Genomic DNA, 22,061 nt, shown 5'->3' on the forward strand with positions numbered 1-22,061 from the left:
AGAGGGGCGGGAGCCGGGAGTCAGGCAGAGCTGTCAGTCAGTGCCTCCATCTGCCGCCCCCAGCACAGCACGGCTGCGACCCCGGCAGGACGGAACGGGCGGGCGATAAGGCTCTGCACCCACCATCATCGGTAATGGGCAGGACTCAGCCCTCAGCCGTCCCCGGTGAACCACAACTAGCTCTGCACAGTGCCAGCTGCTGACCCGCCGCCGTCCCACGCTCCGCTACTCCGCCTCCTCCACCTACCACTGACCCACCGCTCTCAGCCTCCTTCCACTGCCGCTGACCCACTGCTCTCAGCCTCCTTCCACTGCCGCTGACCCACCGCTCTCAGCCTCCTTCCACTCCCGCTGACCCACCACCCCAACCTCCTCTAGCCACCACTGACCCGCCGCCCTCCCACACTCCGCCCTCAGCTTCCTCCACCTACCACTGACCCACCGCTCTCAGCCTCCTTCCACTGCCGCTGACCCGCCGCCTTCCCACGCTCCGCCCTCAGCCCCCTCCACCTACCACTGATCCACCGGCCTCAGCCTCCTTCCACTGCCGCTGACCCACCACCCCAACCTCCTCCAGCTACCACTGACCCGTCGCCCTCCCACACTCCGCTACTACGCCCTCACGATCCTCCCGGCTACCACCAGCCTGCTGCCTTCACCCTCCTCCCGGCTACCACCGGCCCGCCGCCCTCACCCTCCTCCCGGCTGCCACCGGCCCGCCGCCCTCACCCTCCTCCCGGCCGCCACCGACCCGCCGCCCTCACCCTCCTCCCGGCTGCCACCGGCCCGCCGCCCTCACCCTCCTCCTGGCTGCCACCGGCCCGCCGCCCTCACCCTCCTCCCGGCTGCCATCGGTCCGCCTCCCTCACCCTCCTCCCAGCGGCCACCGGCCCGACGCTCTCGCCCTCCTCCCAGCCCGCCGTCCTTGCCTCTCCTTCCAGGTGCCACCAGCCCACTGCCCTCACCCTCCTCCTGCCTGCCCCCGGCCTGCCACCCTCACTCCACCTCCTAGCTGCCACCAACCCGCCGCCCTCCTCCAGGCTTCACAATTACTTCACCCTGACCTCACCCTTCTCCAGCTGCCGTCACGCTGCCCCCACCTCCCTTCCTTGCTGTCACCGGCCTGCAGCCCTCACCCTCTCGGCTGACACTTACCAACCGCCCTGACCCTCCAGTCACTGACCCGCCGCCCTCATCCTCCTCCCGGCTGCCACCGGCCTACCGCCCTCACCCTCCTCCCGGCTGCCACTGACCAGCCGTCCTTACCCATCTCCCGCCCGCCACCCTCTTATCCTGGCTGTCATCTGCCTGCCACCTTTACCCTTCTCCAGCTGCCGACAAGTAGCCCTCACTCCTCTTCCTGGTTGTCACCGGCCTGCTGCCCTTGACCCGCCACCCTCACCTTCCTCCCGGCTGTAACTGACGCGCTGCCCTCACCCTCCTTCCAGCTTCACAGTCACGTCACCCACACCTCCCTTACTGGTTGCCACCTACCTGCCACCCTCACCCTTCTCCAGCTGCCACCGTCATGCCGCCTTCACCCTCCTTCCGGCTGTCATTGACCTGCCACCCTCACCCTCCTCCCGGCTGTCTGACCCGCCGCCCTCACTCTCCTCCCGGCTGTCTGACCCGCCGCCCTCACTCTCCTCCCGGCTGTCTCTGATCCGCCGCCCTCACTCTCCTCCCGGCTGTCTCTGACCCGCCGCCCTCACCCTCCTCCCGGCTGTCTGACCCGCCGCCCTCACTCTCTTCCCGGCTGTCTGACCCGCCGCCCTCACTCTTCTCCCGGCTGTCTCTGACCCGCCGCCCTCACCCTCCTCCCGGCTGTCTCTGACCCGCCGCCCTCACCCTCCTCCCGGCTGTCACTGACCCGTTGCCCTCACCCTCCTGTCACTGACCCACTGCCCTCACCCTCCTCCCGGCTGTCACTGACCCGTTGCCCTCATCCTCCTCCCGGCTGTCACTGTACTGCCCTCACCCTCCTCCCGGCTGTCATTGACCCGCCGCCCTCACCCTCCTCCCGGCTGTCACTGACCCGCCGCCCTCACCCTCCTCCCGGCTGTCACTGACCCGCCGCCCTCACCCTCCTCCCGGCTGTCACTGACCCGCCGCCCTCACCCTCCTCCCGGCTGTCACTGACCCGCCGCACTCACCCTCCTCCCGGCTGTCACTGACCCGCCGCACTCACCCTCCTCCCAGCTGTCACTGACCCGCCACCGTCCTCCCAGCTGTCACTGACCCGCCGCCCTTCTCCCGGCTGTCACTGACCCGCCGCCCTCCTCCCGGCTGTCACTGACCCGCCGCCCTCCTCCCGGCTGTCACTGACCCGCCGCCCTCCACCTGGCTGTCACTGACCGCCGCCCTCCTCCCGGTTGTCACTGACCCGCCGCCCTCCTCCCGGCTGTCACTGACCCGCCGCCCTCACTATCTTGGTCAAATGATTTTGCGATGGGCAACGATGTCTGGAGTAATTCTAAGAATAGGATGACCTCTATATTATCCTTATAGAAACAACTCTTCTCTAATGTCAGTAACACCAATAATGTGTATCATACCCGCTCCACGTCACTGGGTCACAAACAGAGCACAGGAGATCTTGTGCCAGAAACAGCCAGATCCCAGACTTCTCACAATTGGGTGAACAGTGCGGCCCCCACAATCGAGATACTCTGAGTAACCTGTGAGACCCCCGACCCAGTCACAGAACAGGGAAACATGTATATAGCAGGGACTTCCTACAATGGAGGAGAAGCGCCGACAACGTGGCCATGAAATAATCGCCCGGATAACATATTGGGCTCCGCTGAAGGGGAGGGTCACATTTGCCAAACCTTCAATGCCTTGAATAAAAAAAAAAATCTTCACACCCCGTGACACCAATAGTAAGTTCAAGTATTTGTTATGTGTATAGGAAATGATACAGGGCTTTCTGATTGTGCCGCATATCTGTATTCAGCCCCTGGGTCAGGACTTTGTAGGACCACCTTTCTCTGCAGTCTTTTGGGGTCTCTCCTCCAGCTTTGCTCATCTAGAGGTGACATTTTGCCCCTTCTTTCCCCCTCGCTCAGTGACATTGGATGGAGCCGTCTGTGATCAGTAATTTTCACATCTTGTCACAGATTCTCTGGGATTTGGGTCTGGTGACTGCGCCGTTCACACACAGGAATGTGCTCTGATCTAAACCCTCCATTGTGGCTCTGGCAGGATATTGAGGGTCTTTGCACTGCTGGTGAACCTACGCCCCAGTCTCAAGTCTCCTGCAACTTCTAAACAGGTTTTGCATAAGGATTGCCCTGAATTTAGCGCCATCCATCTTTTTATCACCTCTGACCAGCTTCCCTGCCCCTGCTGATGAAAAGCCTCCCCACAGCAGGATGCTGCCACCACCATGTGTGACAATGGGGATGGTGTTTTCCGGGTGATGTGCAGTGTTAATTTTCCACCACACACAGTTTGTTTTATAGCACAAAAAGTTCTCCTTTGGTCTCATCTGACAAGAGCCCCTTCTTCCACATGCTCACTGTGTCCCCTACATGGGACTTCCTATGTCTTTTAAAAAGGTCTTCTTGCCGTTCTGTGGAGTCAGAAGTCTGGGAAATTGCAGTCGACTCCACAGGCCTGTCCATCAACGTCAGATTTGTGGAGTATACAACCCCTGGCAAAAATAACATACATAGTAACATAGTTAGTAAGGCCGAAAAAAGAGATTTGTCCATCCAGTTCAGCCTATATTCCATCATAATAAATCCCCAGATCTACGTCCTTCTACAGAACCTAATAATTGTATGATACAATATTGTTCTGCTCCAGGAAGACATCCAGGCCTCTCTTGAACCCCTCGACTGAGTTCGCCATCACCACCTCCTCAGGCAAGCAATTCCAGATTCTCACTGCCCTAACAGTAAAGAATCCTCTTCTATGTTGGTGGAAAAACCTTCTCTCCTCCAGACGCAAAGAATGCCCCCTTGTGCCCGTCACCTTCCATGGTATAAACAGATCCTCAGCGAGATATTTGTATTGTCCCCTTATATACTTATACATGGTTATTAGATCGCCCCTCAGTCGTCTTTTTTCTAGACTAAATAATCCTAATTTCGCTAATCTATCTGGGTATTGTAGTTCTCCCATCCCCTTTATTAATTTTGTTGCCCTCCTTTGTACTCTCTCTAGTTCCATTATATCCTTCCTGAGCACCGGTGCCCAAAACTGGACACAGTACTCCATGTGCGGTCTAACTAGGGATTTGTACAGAGGCAGTATAATGCTCTCATCATGTGTATCCAGACCTCTTTTAATGCACCCCATGATCCTGTTTGCCTTGGCAGCTGCTGCCTGGCACTGGCTGCTCCAGGTAAGTTTATCATTAACTAGGATCCCCAAGTCCTTCTCCCTGTCAGATTTACCCAGTGGTTTCCCGTTCAGTGTGTAATGGTGATATTGATTCCCTCTTCCCATGTGTATAACCTTACATTTATCATTGTTAAACCTCATCTGCCACCTTTCAGCCCAAGTTTCCAACTTATCCAGATCCATCTGTAGCAGAATACTATCTTCTCTTGTATTAACTGCTTTACATAGTTTTGTATCATCTGCAAATATCGATATTTTACTGTGTAAACCTTCTACCAGATCATTAAAGAATATGTTGAAGAGAACAGGTCCCAATACTGACCCCTGCGGTACCCCACTGGTCACAGCGACCCAGTTAGAGACTATACCATTTATAACCACCCTCTGCTTTCTATCACTAAGCCAGTTACTAACCCATTTACACACATTTTCCCCCAGACCAAGCATTCTCATTTTGTGTACCAACCTCTTGTGCGGCACGGTATCAAACGCTTTGGAAAAATCGAGATATACCACGTCCAACGACTCACCGTGGTCCAGTCTATAGCTTACCTCTTCATAAAAACTGATTAGATTGGTTTGACAGGAGCGATTTCTCATAAACCCATGCTGATATGGAGTTAAACAGTTATTCTCATTGAGATAATCCAGAATAACATCCCTCAGAAACCCTTCAAATATTTTACCAACAATAGAGGTTAGACTTACTGGCCTATAATTTCCAGGTTCACTTTTAGAGCCCTTTTTGAATATTGGCACCACATTTGCTATGCGCCAGTCCTGCGGAACAGACCCTGTCGCTATAGAGTCCCTAAAAATAAGAAATAATGGTTTATCTATTACATTACTTAGTTCTCTTAGTACTCGTGGGTGTATGCCATCCGGACCCGGAGATTTATCTATTTTAATCTTATTTAGCCGGTTTCGCACCTCTTCTTGGGTTAGATTGGTGACCCTTAATATAGGCTTTTCATTGTTTCTTGGGATTTCACCTAGCATTTCATTTTCCACCGTGAATACCGTGGAGAAGAAGGTGTTTAATATGTTAGCTTTTTCCTCGTCATCTACAACCATTCTTTCCTCACTATTTTTTAAGGGGCCTACATTTTCAGTTTTTATTCTTTTACTATTGATATAGTTGAAGAACAGTTTGGGATTAGTTTTACTCTCCTTAGCAATGTGCTTCTCTGTTTCCTTTTTGGCAGCTTTAATTAGTTTTTTAGATAAAGTATTTTTCTCCCTATAGTTTTTTAGAGCTTCAATGGTGCCATCCTGCTTTAGTAGTGCAAATGCTTTCTTTTTACTGTTAATTGCCTGTCTTACTTCTTTGTTTAGCCACATTGGGTTTTTCCTATTTCTAGTCCTTTTATTCCCACAAGGTATAAACCGCTTACACTGCCTATTTAGGATGTTCTTAAACATTTCCCATTTATTATCTGTATTCTTATTTCTGAGGATATTGTCCCAGTCTACCAGATTAAGGGCATCTCTAAGCTGGTCAAACTTTGCCTTCCTAAAGTTCAGTGTTTTTGTGACTCCCTGACAAGTCCCCCTAGTGAAAGACAGGTGAAACTGCACAATATTGTGGTCGCTATTTCCTAGATGCCCAACCAAAATGATGGAATCACCGATCTTGGAGGATGTTCATTCAGTTGTTTAATTTTGTAGAAAAAAAGCCGATCACAGACCTGGCACAAAACTAAACTAAAGTCAATGGCAACTTTCTGGCTTTAAGAAACACTAAAAGAAATCAAGAACAAAATATGTGGCAGTCAGTAGTGGTTAGTGATTCCATAATTATTTCCCTATGCTTGGTTAAAAAAAGTAACCATTACTGACTACCACATATTTTGTTCTCGATTTCTTTTAGTGTTTCTTAAAGCCAGAAAGTTGTCATTTGAAATGACTTTAGTTTAGTTTTGTGCCATGTCTGTGATCGGCTTTTTTTCTACAAAATTAAACAACTGAATGAACATCCTCCAAGATCGGTGATTCCATCATTTTTGCCAAGGGTTGTATGACTAATAGTTCTCCTGTGGACAGATTCTCCCCCCTGAGCTGTGGATCTGCGGCTCCTCCAGTGACCATGGGCCTCTCGGCTGCTGTTTCTCTAATTAGTGCTCTCCTTGCTTGGGATGTGAGGTTAGGTGGCCATGTCTTGGGAGGTTCGCAGTTGTGCCATTCTTCTACCATTTTTGGATGATGGATTGATGCTCCGCGAGATGTTCAGATTTTGGGCTATTCTTTTATAACCTAACCCCCTGCTTTCTTTTTCTGCACACCTTTATCCCTGACCTGTCTGGTGAGCTCCTTGGTTTTCATGATGCTGTTTGATCCTGGTTTTCATGATGCTGTTTGATCCCTAATGTTCTCATACAAACCTCTGAGGCCTTCACAGAACAGCTGTAGTTATACTGAGAAAAAAAATAAAAATCACACCCTTGAGGACGCAATGTACTAATTATATGACTTCTGGGGGCGATTGGTCACTCGGGATTTTATTTAGGAGCGTCCGACTACAGGGGGCTGCAGACTAATGCACAGAACAATGGTCAGACTTATGTTTTGTAAATACGAACAAAACCTCGTATCATTTCCTTTACACGTCACAAATACTTTTAACGTTGTGTCACAAAATCCAGATAAAACACTTTTATGTGTGCGGGGGTAACGTGAATAATTGTGAAAAAGTTCACTGGGTATGAACTTATATCTGATATCAGCCCCTCTTATAAAGCTACAGCACTACTATACACTGTGATATAAACACTACAAGTCCCAGGAGACGCATCAATCTTTGCTACAATCACGGCCATAAAGTGACAATGGCTGTGAGCTTCCTGTGTCAGCGCTGCCGCGTCCTGTGCTCCCCCCATGGTCGCCTCCAAGGGATCACACTGTATTCATCAGACGCATAGTGAAATACTGAAACCCCCCTGAGCCCGGTCATCACTTATCGAGGGGCCGATGACCCCCAAAATCATGACATAGAACAGGAAGAGGCGACAACAGCGAACAGTCGAGGAAGAAGATGGAAGGCGGCAGCAGAGAGCAAAGTATAAGAGAAACAATAAGGATTCTAATGAAAAGGTGACAACCACCAGGGCCGCCCATCAGCTCAGTGCAGAGGTGTGCTGTCCCAGAGAAGAGGAGGCCGAGCCCGACCACCACTGAGCAAGACACAGAAGTACAAGGTGTTCAGAGATACGGCCGAGGTGAGGAGGCCGAGCCCGACCACCACTGAGCAAGACACAGAAGTACAAGGTGCTCAGAGATACGGCCGAGGTGAGGAGGCCGAGCCCGACCACCACTGAGCAAGACACAGAAGTACAAGGTGTTCAGAGATACGGCCGAGGTGAGGAGGCCGAGCCCGACCACCACTGGGCAAGACAGAAGTACAAGAAGCTCAGAGATACGGCCGAGGTGAGGAGGCTGAGCCCGACCACCACTGAGCAAGACACAGAAGTACAAGGTGTTCAGAGATACGGCCGAGGTGAGGAGGCTGAGCCCGACCACCACTGAGCAAGACACAGAAATACAAGGTGCTCAGAGACACGGCCGAGGTGAGGAGGCTGAGCCCGACCACCACTGAGCAAGACACAGAAATACAAGGTGTTCAGAGATACGGCCGAGGTGAGGAGGCTGAGCCCGACCACCACTGAGCAAGACACAGAAGTACAAGGTGCTCAGAGACACGGCCGAGGTGAGGAGGCTGAGCCCGACCACCACTGAGCAAGACACAGAAATACAAGGTGTTCAGAGACACGGCCGAGGTGAGGAGGCCGAGCCCGACCACCACTGAGCAAGACACAGAAATACAAGGTGTTCAGAGATACGGCCGAGGTGAGGAGGCTGAGCCCGACCACCACTGAGCAAGACACAGAAATACAAGGTGTTCAGAGATACGGCCGAGGTGAGGAGGCCGAGCCCGACCACCACTGGGCAAGACAGAAGTACAAGAAGCTCAGAGATACGGCCGAGGTGAGGAGGCTGAGCCCGACCACCACTGAGCAAGACACAGAAGTACAAGGTGCTCAGAGACACGGCCGAGGTGAGGAGGCTGAGCCCGACCACCACTGAGCAAGACACAGAAATACAAGGTGCTCAGAGACACGGCCGAGGTGAGGAGGCTGAGCCCGACCACCACTGAGCAAGACACAGAAATACAAGGTGTTCAGAGATACGGCCGAGGTGAGGAGGCTGAGCCCGACCACCACTGGGCAAGACACAGAAGTACAAGGTGCTCAGAGATACGGCCGAGGTGAGGAGGCTGAGCCCGACCACCACTGAGCAAGACACAGAAGTACAAGGTGTTCAGAGACACGGCCGAGGTGAGGAGGCCGAGCCCGACCACCACTGAGCAAGACACAGAAATACAAGGTGTTCAGAGATACGGCCGAGGTGAGGAGGCTGAGCCCGACCACCACTGGGCAAGACAGAAGTACAAGAAGCTCAGAGATACGGCCGAGGTGAGGAGGCTGAGCCCGACCACCACTGAGCAAGACACAGAAGTACAAGGTGCTCAGAGACACGGCCGAGGTGAGGAGGCTGAGCCCGACCACCACTGAGCAAGACACAGAAATACAAGGTGCTCAGAGACACGGCCGAGGTGAGGAGGCTGAGCCCGACCACCACTGAGCAAGACACAGAAATACAAGGTGTTCAGAGATACGGCCGAGGTGAGGAGGCTGAGCCCGACCACCACTGGGCAAGACACAGAAGTACAAGGTGCTCAGAGACACGGCCGAGGTGAGGAGGCCGAGCCCGACCACCACTGGGCAAGACAGAAGTACAAGAAGCTCAGAGATACGGCCGAGGTGAGGAGGCTGAGCCCGACCACCACTGAGCAAGACACAGAAGTACAAGGTGCTCAGAGACACGGCCGAGGTGAGGAGGCTGAGCCCGACCACCACTGAGCAAGACACAGAAATACAAGGTGCTCAGAGACACGGCCGAGGTGAGGAGGCCGAGATCGACCACCACTGGGCAAGACACAGAAGTACAAGGTGCTCAGAGACACGGCCGAGGTGAGGAGGCTGAGCCCGACCACCACTGAGCAAGACACAGAAATACAAGGTGCTCAGAGACACGGCCGAGGTGAGGAGGCCGAGCCCGACCACCACTGAGCAAGACACAGAAATACAAGGTGTTCAGAGATACGGCCGAGGTGAGGAGGCTGAGCCCGACCACCACTGGGCAAGACACAGAAGTACAAGGTGCTCAGAGACACGGCCGAGGTGAGGAGGCCGAGCCCGACCACCACTGGGCAAGACAGAAGTACAAGAAGCTCAGAGATACGGCCGAGGTGAGGAGGCTGAGCCCGACCACCACTGAGCAAGACACAGAAGTACAAGGTGCTCAGAGACACGGCCGAGGTGAGGAGGCTGAGCCAGACCACCACTGGGCAAGACACAAACGGACAAGGTGCTCAGAGACACGGCCGAGGTGAGGAGGCCGAGCCCGACCACCACTGGGCAAGACACAGAAGTACAAGGTGCTCAGAGATACAGCCGAGGTGAGGAGGCCGAGCCCGACCACCACTGAGCAAGACAGAAATACAAGGTGATCAATGCTCAGAGACACGGCCGAGGTGAAGAGGCCGAGCCCGACCACCACTGGGCAAGACAGAAGTACAAGAAGCTCAGAGATACGGCCGAGGTGAGGAGGCTGAGCCCGACCACCACTGGGCAAGACACCAATGGACAAGGTGCTCAGAGACAAGGCCGAGGTGAGGAGGCCGAGCCAGACCACCACTGGGCAAGACACAGAAATACAAGGTGTTCAGAGATATGGCCGAGGTGAGGAGGCTGAGCCCGACCACCACTGGGCAAGACCCAGAAGTACAAGGTGCTCAGAGATACAGCCGAGGTGAGGAGGCTCAGCCCGACCACCACTGAGCAAGACACAGAAATACAAGGTGATCAATGCTCAGAGACACGGCCGAGGTGAGGAGGCTGAGCCCGACCACCACTGAGCAAGACACAGAAGTACAAGGTGCTCAGAGACACGGCCGAGGTGAGGAGGCCGAGCCCGACCACCACTGAGCAAGACACAGAAGTACAAGGTGCTCAGAGACACGGCCGAGGTGAGGAGGCTGAGCCCGACCACCACTGAGCAAGACACAGAAGTACAAGGTGCTCAGAGACACGGCCGAGGTGAGGAGGCGGAGCCCGACCACCACTGGGCAAGACACAGAAGTACAAAGTGCTCAGAGACACGGCCGAGGTGAGGAGGCTGAGCCCGACCACCACTGGGCAAGACACAGAAGTACAAGGTGCTCAGAGACACGGCCGAGGTGAGGAGGCTGAGCCCGACCACCACTGAGCAAGACACAGAAGAACAATGTGCTCAGAGACACGGCCGAGGTGAGGAGGCTGAGCCCGACCACCACTGAGCAAGACACAGAAGTACAAGGTGCTCAGAGACACGGCCGAGGTGAGGAGGCTGAGCCCGACCACCACTGGGCAAGACACAGAAATACAAGGTGCTCAGAGACACGGCCGAGGTGAGGAGGCTGAGCCCGACCACCACTGGGCAAGACACAGAAGAACAAGGTGCTCAGAGACACGGCCGAGGTGGAGGCCGAGCCCGACCACCACTGGGCAAGACACAAAAGTACAAGGTGCTCAGAGACACGGCCGAGGTGAGGAGGCCGAGCCCGACCACCACTGGGCAAGACACAAAAGTACAAGGTGCTCAGAGACACGGCCGAGGTGAGGAGGCTGAGCCCGACCACCACTGAGCAAGACACAGAAGAACAATGTGCTCAGAGACACGGCCGAGGTGAGGAGGCTGAGCCCGACCACCACTGAGCAAGACACAGAAGTACAAGGTGCTCAGAGACACGGCCGAGGTGAGGAGGCTGAGCCCGACCACCACTGAGCAAGACACAGAACAACAAGGTGCTCAGAGACACGGCCGAGGTGAGGAGGCTGAGCCCGACCACCACTGAGCAAGACACAGAAGTACAAGGTGCTCAGAGACACGGCCGAGGTGAGCCCGACCACCACTGGGCAAGACACAGAAGTACAAGGTGCTCAGAGACAAGGCCGAGCTGAGGAGGCCGCGCCCGACCACCACTGGGCAAGACCCAGAAGTACAAGGTGCTCAGAGACACGGCGGAGGTGAGGAGGCCGAGCCCGACCACCACTGAGCAAGACACAGAAGTACAAGGTGCTCAGAGATACGGCCGAGGTGAGGAGGCCGAGCCCGACCACCACTGGGCAAGACACAGAAGTACAAGGTGATCAATGCTCAGAGACACGGCCGAGGTGAGGAGGCTGAGCCCGACCACCACTAAGCAAGACACCGAAGTACAAGGTGTTCAGTGCTCAGAGAGACGGCCGAGCCCGACCACCACTGGGCAAGACACAGAAGTGCAAGGTGATCAGAGACACGGCCGAGGTGAGGAGGCTGAGCCCGACCACCACTGAGAAAGACACGGGAAGAGAAACATCAGGAGCAAGGCTGTGGAGTCAGTAAGCCAAACAACCGACTCCGACTATTCAATTTCACTGACTTGCGACGCCAACTCCACAGCACTGTCCTATATACTGTATATACACAGGGGCGGGGTGGTTCCTACCATTAGTGATAGGCCCGATCACTATATACACCGACTCCGCAGCATCGGTCACTAATGAGTATGGACATAAAGTGCAGCATCTCAACTAAAAGCTGCGATCCGATCAGGAACAGAACAGACATTTCAGAACTTTCCCAAGATCTTATGAAAAAAATGTACAGGACATCCTGGACCCAAAAAGTTATATATGATAGGATTTGCTCCATTTTATACCGGCTCCAACTCCGAATCCACCAAAATGGACACAGACTGCACCGCACGGACCAGGACTGAGCCATAAAATATCCGATATTGCTTTCAGGCTTTATGGACGGATGAGATGAGACGACTCTGGACGAAGCAGATGGACGGGCCGGATCAGTAAACTATGAATTAACACATGTGGAATTATATACTTAACAAAAAAGTGTGAAACAACTGAAAATGTCTTATATTCTAGGTTCTTCTAAGTAGCCACCTTTTGCTTTGATGACTGCTTTGCACACTCTTGGCATTCTCTTGATGAGCTTCAAGAGGTAGTCACCGGGAATGGTCTTCCAACAGTCTTGAAGGAGTTCCCAGAGATGCTTAGCTCTTGTTGGCCCTTTTGCCTTCATTCTGCGGTCCAGCTCACCCCAAACCATCTCGATTGGGTTCAGGTCTGGTGACTGTGGAGGCCAGGTCATCTGGTGTAGCACCCCATCACTCTCCTTCTTGGTCAAATAGCCCTTACACAGCCTGGAGGTGTTTGGGGTCATTGTCCTGTTGAAAAATAAATGATGGTCCAACTAAACGCAAACCGGATGGAGTAGCATGCCGCTGCAAGATGCTGTGGTAGCCATGCTGGTTCAGTATGCCTTCAATTTTGAATAAATCCCCAACAGTGTCACCAGCAAAGCCCCCCCCCCACACCATCACACCTCCTCCTCCATGCCTTACGGTGTGAACCAGGCATGTAGAGTCCATCCGTTCACCTTTTCTGCGTCGCACAAAGACACGGTGGTTGGAACCAAAGATCTCAAATTTGGACTCATCAGACCAAAGCACAGATTTCCACTGGTCTAATGTCCATTCCTTGTGTTCTTTAGCCCAAACAAGTCTGTTCTGCTTGTTGCCCGTCCTTAGCAGTGGTTTCCTAGCAGCTATTTTACCATGAAGGCCTGCTGCACAAAGTCTCCTCTTAACAATTGTTGTAGAGATGTGTCTGCTGCTAGAACTCTGTGTGGCATTGTCCTGGTCTCTAATCTGAGCTGCTGTTAACCAGCGATTTCTGAGGCTGGTGACTCGGATAAACTTATCCTCAGAAGCAGAGGTGACTCTTGGTCTTCCTTTCCTGGGGCGGTCCTCATGTGAGCCAGTTTCTTTGTAGCGCTTGATAGTCTTTGCCACTGCACTTGGAGACGCTTTCAAAGTTTGCCCAATTTTTCGGACTGACTGACCTTCATTTCTTAAAGTAATTATGGCCACTCGTTTTTCTTTACTTAGCTGCTTTTTTCTTGCCATAATACAAATTCTAACAGTCTATTCAGTAGGACTATCAGCTGTGTATCCACCAGACTTCTGCACAACACAACTGATGGTCCCAACCCCATTTATAAGGCAAGAAATCCCACTTATTAAACCTTACAAGTCACACCTGTGAAGTGAAAACCATTCCCGGTGACTACCTCTTGAAGCTCATCAAGAGAATGCCAAGAGTGTGCAAAGCAGTCATCAAAGCAAAAGGCGGCTACTTTGAAGAACCTAGAATATAAGACATATTTTCAGTTGTTTCACACTTTTTTGTTAAGTATATAATTCCACATGTGTTAATTCATAGTTTTGATGCCTTCAGTGTGAATGTACAATTTTCATAGTCATGAAAATACAAAAAAAAAATCTCAAATTGAGAAGGTGTGTCCAAACTTTTGGTCTGTACTGTATATAAAACGGGACTCGGGCATATGTGCCACTGACTAATGATGCAGTCACGGTGTCCAATGTTCTGCATCATTTTCTGCCGTACAAGATGGTCAGAGATGATGGGAGTAGTGATACATTGTGTGATAGATTAGATTGTGAGGTCCGGGGTCGGGGATGATGGGAGTAGTGATACACTGTGTGATAGGAGATTAGATTGTGAGCTCCGGGGTCGGGGATGATGGGAGTAGTGATACATTGTGTGATAGGAGATTAGATTGTGAGCTCCGGGGTCGGGGATGATGGGAGTAGTGATACATTGTGTGATACGAGATTAGATTGTGACCTCCGGGGTCGGGGATGATGGGAGTAGTGATACATTGTGTGATAGATTAGATTGTGAGCTCCGGGGTCAGGGATGATGGGAGTAGTGATACACTGTGTGATAGGAGATTAGATTGTGAGCTCCGGGGTCAGGGATGATGGGAGTAGTGATACATTGTGTGATAGGAGATTAGATTGTGAGCTCCGGGGTCAGGGATGATGGGAGTAGTGATACACTGTGTGATAGGAGATTAGATTGTGAGCTCTGGGGTCAGGGATGATGGGAGTAGTGATACATTGTGTGATAGGAGATTAGATTGTGAGCTCCGGGGTCGGGGATGATGGGAGTAGTGATACATTGTGTGATAGGAGATTAGATTGTGAGCTCTGGGGTCGGGGATGATGGGAGTAGTGATACATTGTGTGATAGATTAGATTGTGAGCTCTGGGGTCGGGGATGATGGGAGTAGTGATACATTGTGTGATAGGAGATTAGATTGTGAGCTCCGGGGTCGGGGATGATGGGAGTAGTGATACATTGTGGGATAGGAGATTAGATTGTGAGGTCTGGGGTCGGGGATGATGGGAGTAGTGATACATTGTGTGATAGATTAGATTGTGAGCTCTGGGCTCGGGGATGATGGGAGTAGTGATACATTGTGTGATAGGAGATTAGATTGTGAGCTCCGGGGTCGGGGATGATGGGAGTAGTGATACATTGTGTGATAGGAGATTAGATTGTGAGCTCTGGGGTCGGGGATGATGGGAGTAGTGATACATTGTGGGATAGGAGATTAGATTGTGAGGTCTGGGGTCGGGGATGATGGGAGTAGTGATACATTGTGGGATAGGAGATTAGATTGTGAGGTCTGGGGTCGGGGATGATGGGAGTAGTGATACACTGTGTGATAGATTAGATTGTGAGCTCCGGGATCAGGGATGATGGGAGTAGTGATACACTGTGTGATAGATTAGATTGTGATCTCCGGGATCAGGGATGATGGGAGTAGTGATACATTGTGTGATAGGAGATTAGATTGTGATCACCGGGGTCAGGGATGATGGGAGTAGTGATACACTGTGTGATAGGAGATTAGATTGTGAGCTCTGGGGTCGGGGATGATGGGAGTAGTGATACACTGTGTGATAGGAGATTAGATTGTGAGCTCCGGGATCAGGGATGATGGGAGTAGTGATACACTGTGTGATAGATTAGATTGTGAGCTCTGGGGTCGGGGATGATGGGAGTAGTGATACACTGTGTGATAGATTAGATTGTGAGCTCCGGGGTCGGGGATGATGGGAGTAGTGATACACTGTGTGATAGGAGATTAGATTGTGAGCTCCGGGATCAGGGATGATGGGAGTAGTGATACACTGTGTGATAGATTAGATTGTGAGCTCTGGGGTCGGGGATGATGGGAGTAGTGATACACTGTGTGATAGACTAGATTGTGAGCTCCGGGGTCGGGGATGATGGGAGTAGTGATACACTGTGTGATAGGAGATTAGATTGTGAGCTCTGGGGTCAGGGATGATGGGAGTAGTGATACACTGTGTGATAGGAGATTAGATTGTGAGCTCCGGGGTCGGGGATGATGGGAGTAGTGATACATTGTGTGATAGGAGATTAGATTGTGATCTCCGGGGTCGGGGATGATGGGAGTAGTGATACACTGTGTGATAGATTATATTGTGATCACCGGGGTCGGGGATGATGGGAGTAGTGATACACTGTGTGATAGATTAGATTGTGAGCTCCGGGGTCGGGGATGATGGGAGTAGTGATACATTGTGTGATAGGAGATTAGATTGTGAGCTCTGGGGTCGGGGATGATGGGAGTAGTGATACACTGTGTGATAGATTAGATTGTGAGCTCTGGGGTCGGGGATGATGGGAGTAGTGATACACTGTGTGATAGATTAGATTGTGAGCTCCGGGTCGGGGATGATGGGAGTAGTGATACACTGTGTGATAGGAGATTAGATTGTGAGCTCCGGGGTCGGGGATGATGGGAGTAGTGATACACTGTGTGATAGATTAGATTGTGAGCTCCGGGGTCGGGGATGATGGGAGTAGTGATACATTGTGTGATAGGAGATTAGATTGTGAGCTCTGGGGTCGGGGATGATGGGAGTAGTGATACACTGTGTGATAGGAGATTAGATTGTGAGCTCCGGGGTCAGGGATGATGGGAGTAGTGATACACTGTGTGATAGATTAGATTGTGAGCTCTGGGGTCGGGGATGATGGGAGTAGTGATACACTGTGTGATAGATTAGATTGTGAGCTCTGGGGTCGGGGATGATGGGAGTAGTGATACACTGTGTGATAGATTAGATTGTGAGCTCCGGGGTCGGGGATGATGGGAGTAGTGATACACTGTGTGATAGATTAGATTGTGAGCTCCAGGGTCGGGGATGATGGGAGTAGTGATACACTGTGTGATAGATTAGATTGTGAGCTCCGGGGTCGGGGATGATGGGAGTAGTGATACATTGTGTGATAGATTAGATTGTGAGCTCCGGGGTCGGATGATGGGAGTAGTGATACACTGTGTGATAGATTAGATTGTGAGCTCCGGGGTCGGGGATGATGGGAGTAGTGATACACTGTGTGATAGGAGATTAGATTGTGAGCTCCGGGGTCGGGGATGATGGGAGTAGTGATACACTGTGTGATAGATTAGATTGTGAGCTCTGGGGTCGGGGATGATGGGAGTAGTGATACACTGTGTGATAGGAGATTAGATTGTGAGCTCCGGGGTCGGGGATGATGGGAGTAGTGATACACTGTGTGATAGATTAGATTGTGAGGTCCGGGGTCGGGGATGATGGGAGTAGTGATACACTGTGTGATAGATTAGATTGTGAGCTCCGGGATCGGGGATGATGGGAGTAGTGATACACTGTGTGATAGATTAGATTGTGAGCTCTGGGATCGGGGATGATGGGAGTAGTGATACACTGTGTGATAGGAGATTAGATTGTGAGCTCCGGGGTCGGGGATGATGGGAGTAGTGATACACTGTGTGATAGATTAGATTGTGAGCTCTGGGATCGGGGATGATGGGAGTAGTGATACACTGTGTGATAGGAGATTAGATTGTGAGCTCCGGGGTCGGGGATGATGGGAGTAGTGATACACTGTGTGATAGATTAGATTGTGAGCTCTGGGGTCGGGGATGATGGGAGTAGTGATACACTGTGTGATAGATTAGATTGTGAGCTCTGGGATCGGGGATGATGGGAGTAGTGATACACTGTGTGATAGGAGATTAGATTGTGAGCTCCGGGGTCGGGGATGATGGGAGTAGTGATACACTGTGTGATAGATTAGATTGTGAGCTCTGGGGTCGGGGATGATGGGAGTAGTGATACATTGTGTGATAGGAGATTAGATTGTGAGCTCTGGGGTCGGGGATGATGGGAGTAGTGATACACTGTGTGATAGGAGATTAGATTGTGAGCTCTGGGGTCGGGGATGATGGGAGTAGTGATACACTGTGTGATAGATTAGATTGTGAGCTCCGGGGTCGGGGATGATGGGAGTAGTGATACACTGTGTGATAGGAGATTAGATTGTGAGCTCTGGGGTCGGGGATGATGGGAGTAGTGATACACTGTGTGATAGGAGATTAGATTGTGAGCTCTGGGGTCGGGGATGATGGGAGTAGTGATACACTGTGTGATAGATTAGTTTGTGAGCTCCGGGGTCGGGGATGATGGGAGTAGTGATACACTGTGTGATAGATTAGTTTGTGAGCTCCGGGGTCGGGGATGATGGGAGTAGTGATACACTGTGTGATAGATTAGATTGTGAGCTCCGGGGTCGGGGATGATGGGAGTAGTGATACACTGTGTGATAGGAGATTAGATTGTGAGCTCTGGGGTCGGGGATGATGGGAGTAGTGATACACTGTGTGATAGATTAGATTGTGAGCTCTGGGGTCGGGGATGATGGGAGTAGTGATACACTGTGTGATAGATTAGATTGTGACCTCCGGGGTCGGGGATGATGGGAGTAGGGATACACTGTGTGATAGATTAGATTGTGAGCTCCGGGGTCGGGGATGATGGGAGTAGTGATACACTGTGTGATAGGAGATTAGATTGTGAGCTCCGGGGTCGGGGATGATGGGAGTAGTGATACACTGTGTGATAGGAGATTAGATTGTGAGCTCTGGGGTCGGGGATGATGGGAGTAGTGATACACTGTGTGATAGGAGATTAGATTGTGAGCTCTGGGGTCGGGGATGATGGGAGTAGTGATACACTGTGTGATAGGAGATTAGATTGTGAGCTCCGGGGTCGGGGATGATGGGAGTAGTGATACACTGTGTGATAGGAGATTAGATTGTGAGCTCCGGGGGTGGGGATGATGGGAGTAGTGATACATTGTGTGATAGGAGATTAGATTGTGAGCTCTGGGGTCAGGGATGATGGGAGTAGTGATACACTGTGTGATAGGAGATTAGATTGTGAGCTCTGGGGTCGGGGATGATGGGAGTAGTGATACACTGTGTGATAGATTAGTTTGTGATCTCCGGGATCAGGGATGATGGGAGTAGTGATACATTGTGTGATACGAGATTAGATAGTGAGCTCCGGGGTCGGGGATGATGGGAGTAGTGATACACTGTGTGATAGGAGATTAGATTGTGACCTCCGGGGTCGGGGATGATGGGAGTAGTGATACACTGTGTGATAGGAGATTAGATTGTGAGCTCCGGGGTCGGGGATGATGGGAGTAGTGATACACTGTGTGATAGATTAGATTGTGAGCTCCGGGGTCGGGGATGATGGGAGTAGTGATACACTGTGTGATAGGAGATTAGATTGTGACCTCCGGGGTCGGGGATGATGGGAGTAGTGATACACTGTGTGATAGGAGATTAGATTGTGAGCTCCGGGGTCGGGGATGATGGGAGTAGTGATACACTGTGTGATAGATTAGATTGTGAGCTCCGGGGTCGGGGATGATGGGAGTAGTGATACACTGTGTGATAGATTAGATTGTGAGCTCCGGGGTCGGGGATGATGGGAGTAGTGATACATTGTGTGATAGATTAGATTGTGAGCTCCGGGGTCAGGGATGATGGGAGTAGTGATACACTGTGTGATAGATTAGATTGTGAGCTCCGGGGTCGGGGATGATGCTTCCATGACGGTGCGTTTACTGCATATAAAGTACAACAACTCCCAGCAGCTGGAGATGATGAGACTATTGTCACTGTTGTGTCCCTCGTTTTGGAACGTTCCCTGCATCGCATGTACAGAGTCCGAGCAGCGACCTCCACAGCCAATATGGAGACCGCGCTGTGTACCGGGCTCCCGACTCCATGCAGCACGCAGACATTTCTGCCCGTTCCTGGCAGCACCGGTCACACGACGGCACAGCCCCTTCTCCAGTAAGGTCGGGGGTGGGAAGCAGTAATGGCAGGAATACGTCACAAACCCCCAGGTGAACTACATATCCCAGAAGTGGAGGCGTGTTGCCCTGAGGAGAAGAGAAGGATCACACAACTGTGCAGCACCCAGAGCTGACATCTCCCAGCATTCCTTGCACTGGTGATTGGCATTCTGGGAAGGGTTCTCATCCTCCGCCGGCATTACACGGTTATAAGCTTGCTGACTGTTTCCAAAGTCATCGAGCAGAATGTCAGGGTGGGAGCAGCCTCCAGACCCCCCAGATTATAAAGATAAAGCCGTGTGCACTACTACTAGTGGTGCCCAGGTAGGTTCCCACACCATGTGATACTAAAAGAAAGAACCTGGCACTCAACTTAATGCTCGGGAGATTTTAATGGTAGTAGCCAAAAAAACGTTTCGGTCCTATATCTGGACCTTCATCAGTTACGTACTATGATGAAAAAGTGAATGACTGTAGTGTCATATAAGGCACAGCGTGGTCTGCGTCTGGTATTTGCGCAGATAGGTTTAGGCACACAGACTGGACTTATTCACGCTGATAGGTGCTGTGCTTGTGTCCAGACACGGAATCCCCGCTTGTCTCAATAAGGTTCTTTCTTTTAGTACCCCCAGATTATAGGGAAGATCACTGAGGCAGGGACAGCTGCAGCCATTACCGAGCCTCCACTTCTCCTGCACCAACATGTTCCAATGCGCTGTACAAAACCTTCATGGAAGGAAACCACCAACATAACCCCGGCACAAGCAGAAACGGCATGACCCGCTCCACGGCCCCTGCCGCCCAATCCTCCACTGGGACCATAAAACATGTCCTATATTTACCGGGACAGAACTAAATCTGGGATCTGCCGAGGCCTAAAGTCTTCACCCCCCTCCCCACTGCAGCTGGATGCCCGGGACTGGTCCCCGTTATCAACCATGGCAGGTCTGATGGCGAGCGGTCGGTACAGGAAGTGATGACATCCTGGCTGTGATCACATGATCTCCTCAACCAATCACTGGCCTTAGGGGTCACATGGCAGACATATAACCGTCACGTGACTCGCAGACAGGATGTCATCACTTCTGGTCCTGCAGCAGCCGGGGGTGGGGGAAGTCGCAGAGAAAGCAGCCATTACATTATTTTATCTAGGAGGTTTTAGCCAACTTTCAAAACTCCCAGATGCCCCTTTAATTTTTACCACATTCAGTGCGCTCCTCCCTCAGCAAAGGGCACATGGTCGCCCCCACCTTGCCCGGCCACATTACATTCCTCCCCCCTCTGTCCATAACGTGACCACCCCCCAAACCCCCTTCCAATGCCGCCATTACCGTATCACAAGCGGTTTGGTTACAGCTTCATCCCATTATGGCTGCAGGAAAACTCACAATCAGGGTGGGCACCGCTACAGCGGCTTGTAGGGGAGGGCACCAATTAAAGGGACGGTGCGGTTTGGTTCCACATTGGTCAGCGTGATGCCCGAGCTCGCCCGCCTGTGTCGGCTGTAGTACCCGGTGACCTGAGGGACCCCTAGTGACCTGCAGGACCCCCTGGCGACCTGCAGGACCCCCTGGCGACCTGCAGGACCCCCTGGCGACCTGCAGGACCCCCTGGCGACCTGCAGGACCCCCTGGCGACCTGCAGGACCCCCTGGCGACCTGCAGGACCCCCTGGCGACCTGCAGGACCCCCTGGCGACCTGCAGGACCCCCTGGCGACCTGCAGGACCCCCTGGCGACTTGCCGGACCCCTAGGGACCTGCCGGACCCCATGGCGACCCGCCGGACCCCCTGGCGACCCGCCAGACCCCCTGGCGACCCACCGGACCCCCTGGCGACCCGCCGGACCCCCTGGCGACCTGCAGGACCCCCTGGCGACCTGCAGGACCCCTAGGGACCTGCCGGACCCCATGGCGACCTGCCGGACCCCATGGCGACCTGCCGGACCCCCTGGCGACCTGCCGGACCCCCTGGCGACCTGCCGGACCCCCTGGCGACCCGCCGGACCCCTGGCGACCTGCCGGACCCCCGTATACACAGGCGTCCCCGTCACTTACCGGAAAGTGTCAGAGTGCGGCGGGGTCCCGGCCGGTCAGGCGGCTCTCAGTGGGCGCTCAGCCGGTGCCCGTGGCCTCCCATGCTGGCTCCGTGGGCAGCGAGCCCCCCGGTCCCGGTAACCGTGGCGATCTCTGAGGACATACGTCTATTGTGACTATAGAGCTGCCCCTATAGTGGTCTCCCCCATACAGAGACACAATGTGAGCAGATACCCCCAATATGGAGCCTGATCACAGCTCTGCCCCCCGGAGCTGCAGCCTACATGGCCGCAATGTCCCCATACACCGTGTAGTGAGGAGTCCTCGGTGCCGGAGCCCGGCTCGGTGTCAGTCTGTGGGGAGCATCCTGCAGCCCCCTCCTCCCTATACAGCTCGCTGCTCCTCTCCTCCCCCTCCTTTTTTTTTTTTTCCTCTCAGCCCATCCAAGATGGCGAACCGGGCGGGAACTAAATCGGA

General features: G+C 52.7%; 1 protein-coding gene across 2 annotated transcripts in view; it reads right to left on the reverse strand.

Annotated features, from left to right (window-relative positions):
• TAOK2 (TAO kinase 2) overlaps positions 1 to 21,994 on the reverse strand; it is a 43,888-nt gene extending 21,894 nt beyond the window's left edge. The window contains exon 1 of one of the 2 annotated variants that reach the window (XM_069734999.1): positions 21,606 to 21,994. The gene's annotated coding sequence lies outside the window, so the exon portion shown is untranslated. The remainder of the gene's footprint in view (positions 1 to 21,605) is intronic. The other variant, XM_069734998.1, reaches the window with a different exon arrangement.
• Positions 21,995 to 22,061: the final 67 nt, after the last annotated feature.

Source organism: Ranitomeya imitator, chromosome 7, assembly GCF_032444005.1.
Source record: "Ranitomeya imitator isolate aRanImi1 chromosome 7, aRanImi1.pri, whole genome shotgun sequence".
Classification (NCBI taxonomy): domain Eukaryota; kingdom Metazoa; phylum Chordata; class Amphibia; order Anura; family Dendrobatidae; genus Ranitomeya; species Ranitomeya imitator.